This window comes from Dermacentor albipictus, chromosome 7, assembly GCF_038994185.2.
Source record: "Dermacentor albipictus isolate Rhodes 1998 colony chromosome 7, USDA_Dalb.pri_finalv2, whole genome shotgun sequence".
NCBI lineage: Eukaryota > Metazoa > Arthropoda > Arachnida > Ixodida > Ixodidae > Dermacentor > Dermacentor albipictus.
Genome location: NC_091827.1, coordinates 31,635,633 through 31,641,600, shown reverse-complemented (window position 1 = coordinate 31,641,600; position 5,968 = coordinate 31,635,633).

The following is a 5,968-nucleotide window of genomic DNA, read 5'->3' as shown; positions in this document are numbered from 1 at the left end:
TCTATCATAGCTTTCCTTATATAAAGGATGTCCCAACTAATGATAGCCAGGTTGTTGAACGAAAAGAAAAGGTTTAAGAAAGACGGCGCAAGATACGATTATAAGACATACAGAGCAACGTAGCTGTTATAAGTGAATCTTGCACTTTTAATAATTTATTTTTCGTTGACGGCTTGGATAACATTAGCAGGAACAAACGGTATAGTTGTTGCGTTCTTTTGAGTGTGATAAAAAGCTTCATGTTCGATTTAATCATTACTGTGAACAATAAATCCAGGTGGTGGTGGTGAAAACTTTATTGAAAATGCCTGGCGATTTGGGTGGGGTGGGGCCATAAGCACCCCAGCCTAGGTGACGGCCTCGAGTCCTTGGACCCGGGCGGCTTCCTCGGCGTGCCGGACGGCCCACAGTTGATCGGCGAGGTCGTGGCTGAGCAGGGCCGCCTCCCAACGCGCCCCTCGGTTCGAGACTGCCATTTCTATCCCGTTCGTCGGAGACTCCTGCTGCTGGCTACCGGCGCATGCCCACAGCATGTGCTGCAGCGTCGCTCTGGCTCCGCACGCTTTACAGGCGTCGGACGGATATATGTCGGGGTAGCAGAGGTGAAGGATCACCGGGTTAGGATATGTGTGTGTCTGCAATTGCCTCCAGGCAACCGCCTGTTTCTTGTTTAGGTTGGCGTGCGGTGGTGGGTATTTACATCTGTTCAATCTGTAGTGTTGCGTGATGTCTCTGAAAGTGGTCATGCGATCCCCCCACGTCCACTCCTGCATCGCTCTCGCGGTGGGCGAGACGTCGGGATTGCCGGCGGGCGCCGCGGCTCGGCATGTAAGTCCTCGAGCCGTGGCGTGGGCCGTCTCGTTACCCGAGAGCGGAGGGTCCGTGTGGGCGGGGGTCCATACGAGGAAACGGTCGTTTTTGCGGCAAATATTGCCCTGTTGAATTTGGAGAATGTGGGCCGCTTCCCGGGAGATCCGGCCGCTAGCATAATTGCGTATCGCTGCCTGCGAGTCGCTGATTATCACCTCGGCATCCGTGGTGGCCACCGCGAGGGCTATCGCTGCTTCCTCGGCCGCCTCCGTCTCTTCCGTGCGTATCGTCGCGCTCGCGACGCAAGTTCCGCTATGGTCCGTGACTGCAACCGCGAAACCACGCTGCCGCTCGTAACGGGCCGCATCTACGTAGACAGTTTCTTTGTTGCTGCCGTATTTCTTTTGTAAATCTCGCGCGCGCCTGTTGCGCCGGCCAGCGTGATGCGTCGGGTGCATGTTCTTGGGCAACGGCGAAACGGCGATGCGCTCGCGAATCGGTATGGGTATCGCAACCTTTTCGCCCTGCTGTGTGTAGTAGCTGATGCCCAGCGTCTCGAGAATGTGTCGTCCGGTTCTGCTTTTTGACAAACGCTCGTACTGCGCGATTTTGTGCGCTTCTATTATCTCGTCTAGGGTATTGTGTAAACCCAGTTCGAGAAATCCAGGTGCTTGAAATTTTCATCGTTGATGAGAAGTTGATCGGAACCGAATTTTTTTCTTCATTTCATCGCAACCACAGTTGGGGACAACCTTCACTTAAAAAGCGGCTCAAAGATGAACATTACGTCCGCCTTCTATAGTGACCTCTAGCTCTTCTTTTTAGTGGTTGTTCAGGTTGCATGAAATGTTTAGTGCGATGAAAAATGCAAGCTAACGTGCACTTTGTGTGTGCGAACATTTGAAGCCTGTCCTCGACATTAACGTAAGGCCTAGCAGAAGATTACAAACTGCAGATAGCGTCCTGTCCTCAAGTATTAAATATTTACCTGCGCCATTATTAGCATAGCCCTCCGTTTTTTATTATTAAGCGGAAAACGAAACGCTTGTGCGCCGCGTGAGTTCATCTCGTACAACAACATTACGCTGTCAAGATATGGCAAGGACATAAAAGGTGTGCAATAACTGGTTAAGGCTATGCTAAACTAAAGCCTTACCTATCAAATTTGCAAACCTAGACAGTGGATATCTTGAATGCATCACGAGATTGGAACGCCGAAAGGGAATTTGATTACCGCGGAAGCTTCGAGCTCGTTTTCAAACACTGGCTCGTTAACCGTGCGCTTCTTTGCTCAGACATTGCAAGCACGTACCCGTAATTTGATCCTGCAGCGTTTTCCTAGATACGGAGGCATGTTCCGATTCATAGGACAGAAAAAAAAAGGAGCAAGAAATAGAAGAGAAACGAAAAAAAAAGCTGTAACGTCAAACATCTGTACATGGCAGGCGTCGTTGGGGTTCTCGTTGTCCGACGCGATAAAAGCTCGCGTTTTTTCTCAAACAGATGCGACACACGAAGGCAGCTTGACAACAAAGCCTCCAGGACTGTGATGCAAATGAAGGTATAACGACAAACTTTTGGACTCTCTATATCCGACTTACCGGCTGTCTCGTTTTCTGTGCGTGTTCGTCGACACTGCTTCTTTTCAACAACCTGCGTTCTGAAGCCGATCGAACGACTACAAAAGTCAAAAAGGAAGGCGGTAAAAAGCCGTGGACAGCAAGATATCTGAGTCCACGCTGTATAAAAGAAATCGCCGGAGCGAATGGCGTCGTCTGCTAGCTGGACGCAGACGAACATTGAAAGGCACCAAGAGCAGACGAAACGGGAAAAGAAAAAAAGCAGACGAAAAGTGCCAGGACTCAAATCAGACGAAAAGCTACACACTCACCGCGCAAAAGCTGGTTCGACACGGAACGAAAAAAGTAACAGTTTGAAGTGAAAGGCGTGAAAATGAAATAGGTATAAAAAATAAAGTAAGGCAAGTTCCTTGGAGCGCCTGTGTGGCGTTCGTATATATGACGACGTAAGCGTCTGAGCCCCGGCGGCTGGGCTCTCTAAAAATCTTCGAACACGAATGGCGGCAGGCTTCGAGAAATGTCGAGGCCATAAATCGGCAGCGATAAAAATCGTGCCGTTTCCCTTCGAAAACGAGCGCGGCTCTCCGAATTCTTGGCGCGTTTTCTTGCTGCGCTCTGCTTTCTCGAAGCTCGGCCTCTGTACTCCGTCTCACCAGTTGCGTGCAGTGCAGCGGAAGTTATAGGTCCCGTGGTCAGCCAATCAGTAAGAAGATCCGGTGGCTGCGTTTTCCACAGTAAGCGAGCAGGAGGCATCGCTCATTGTGCTTTATTAATAATGCCGTTAAGCTTCCCATACAGTCGGCGTTGCGTGGTTAGGGATAAGAGACGGACGTTGGAGGTGAGTCATAATCTGCCTTCTGTTTGGCCGACGTGACCCATAGCTTTCGCGGAACTGCACGGAATTTGGTGGGGTGCAGCATAGAAACCTTCGTTGGGATTCTCATTTGTTGTTTCTCTGTTTGGCTTTTCTTTTTTAGCATAGCTGCCTAGAGAACAAACATTTTCCTCTTCGCGCCATGTAAGGCATCACTCCCGAAGTGTCGACTCAACGGAAGAAAGAACCCAATTGCGCTCGCTCCAGAGCGGGGGACGAAAAACACGTTTTCTCTTTGCACCTTTAGTGTGCTTGCCTTGATTGAATATCTGAGTATATATCCGGTTTGTGTTTAGCGAACGCACCAAGCTCTAAACGCGTTGCCGAGAATAAGCCGCACAGACCAGATTCCTGGAAACGCCCGTGTACAGCGCCTAGAGAAACGTTAGAGGGCAAAATAAATACCGAGCCCTCCGCTGTCACAGATCGTTTTGATTTCGGACGTTGAAGGAAGCATTCACTCTATCAATCAGTCGATCGAACGATCACATTGCCTGCCTACCTGCCCTGCCCGACCCTGCCCTGTCCAGCTAGCCAGTCAGCCAGCCAGCTAAAAAGCCAGCTCGCTGGCAATAATATATGTACTTCGACTAGGTTTCATTTTTGTGCAAGATGAACACAAATGCTCTGGTTTTGTAGGCTATCCGTATTGGAAATTCAGTTGCGCACAAATCCGTCACTTTACACTCGTACCCAGTATCCTGAAAAATTTATCCATGCACTCAACGCGCAACTCCGACTCAACAAAAATGCATTGCAGTACTGCCCCTCGATTAGCGGTCACTGGGTTTGAAAGGGTCACACCTGCCAGGTACAAATGGAAAAGCACCATGCCGTTACCATGACGGAAAATGTTTATTTTGTCGAGTCAAGCAAGAGGCTTGATATATATCGGCCAGTGCATTCGCATCTCTTTATGCACCAAGGGGTATCATCTGGTTCCGGAACTGAAACGTTATTCTTATATTCACAATACTAAACGTCTGACCCAATGCGGCCATAGAGACGTGTAAGAAACCGAAGGTCTATGAACCTGAGAGTGTCCACAAATCTCGTCGGGTCTTGAAGAATCGCGAAAGAAAGAAAGCGCGTACCAAGATGACGACATTATTACAAACATGACGGCCACCACAACACATGCCACTTTGAGTGAAGACTTAAGGATTATCCAAACCGCAAGAACAAGCATCGCGTGGTCACCAACGCCCTTGCGGAACATGCCGACACCACAGGTCACAAGATTGGCTGGGACAGGTCACGTGTCGTTGTAAGTAACTTTTGAATCGGCGTCCTTATATGTCAAATCGCTACATATTCAGGCGACTGCAACATCTTTGAACCGGAACGACGGAAATCTATGATCGTACCCTTTACGTCACGTGTTTCGCTGCCTATAACCTCGCGTCCTACCAGTTTCTCATTCATTGTGAGCAAGGCTCCCGTGTGGGGTGCCGAAATGTCAAAATTTTAATAATTTGTTCATGTTGGTCGGTGTCCGCTTTGCTTTGTTCTCTAAAAGCCTACGCTTGATAACCTCCGCATATGAAACAGGAAGAAACCCGATTCCAACTCGAAAGATCCTTAATCACACGGTACAAAAACGGCACCGTTCCGGCGTGTTAATTAAATTCTGAGTCGTTAGGCGTTCTTTCTCTCCTCTATGCCTGCGCACCTTCGATAAGGCATGGTTTGCAATTAATTCTGTGGGAATGATTAGAAGCAGCGGGAAACTTATGAACGAGCTTAGAACCAAACTTACGAACAGTATACCGCCGTAGGCGCCTGAACCCTATATTCCATCTCAAGGAAAGCCGGTGTAGTGCGCCCATGCGCCGAGTCGAGCTTCGATCGGCTCTGTTTTGCCCGCACGCGAACCCTAATTAGCGCTCTTTAAGTTATTCGAAATTGCGAGTGTGTGTACGGCTTCGAAGCGTACCAAGCCAATCCGCGGCGCCGTCCAAACACGTTCATTAAAAGTTTTGCGGCCGCATGCTCGGCGTAAACATGGGCGGAATAATATAGCTTGTGTGCGATTTTTCGCGCGTAATGCTCCTTCGCTGCGCCCCCCCCCCACCCGTCCGCTCGGTCGTTAATTTCGCGTGAACGAGGCCGAGGCACATCAACAAAGCATCCATCATTATGGGGTAATTGATTGAGCCGCTCATCTGTCATATGCCGAGCAATGTGAGCATTTTAAGTATATAAATAATCGGTTTCCGAGGCCACATAAACAATCGCGATTGTGGGTCACCCCTCACCCCCCCGTCCCGCTTCATGGAACACTAGGTGACTTCTATGCAGCACTTCCGAATGCCGACATAACGGTATAACCTAACCAAAATTCGATATTCAGATCGCACAGGGTGTTTAATTTTGAACGTTAACAGAATTCCTTTTAATCTCCTGCGGCATATAGCATAAATTTGCTTATAGAGCTGCAATACTCGAAGAGGTATATATTACTAGCACCGAAAACCAATACTCATGATTGACCAATTAATAATTTCGCTAGATAACCTTAAACCTAATTACTTTAGCACACTTACTGCTGTACACGAAATGAAGCCAATGATTTCATAAGGCACATCCACTTGAAACGAGTTTCGAGACTACCGACAGTTTAGAGATAAGCCCAGTTGAACTTGCCGTAAAAGTGCACTGTTGTCCCACTTAAAAAGAAAACGCCTTTTGTACACATTGAAGC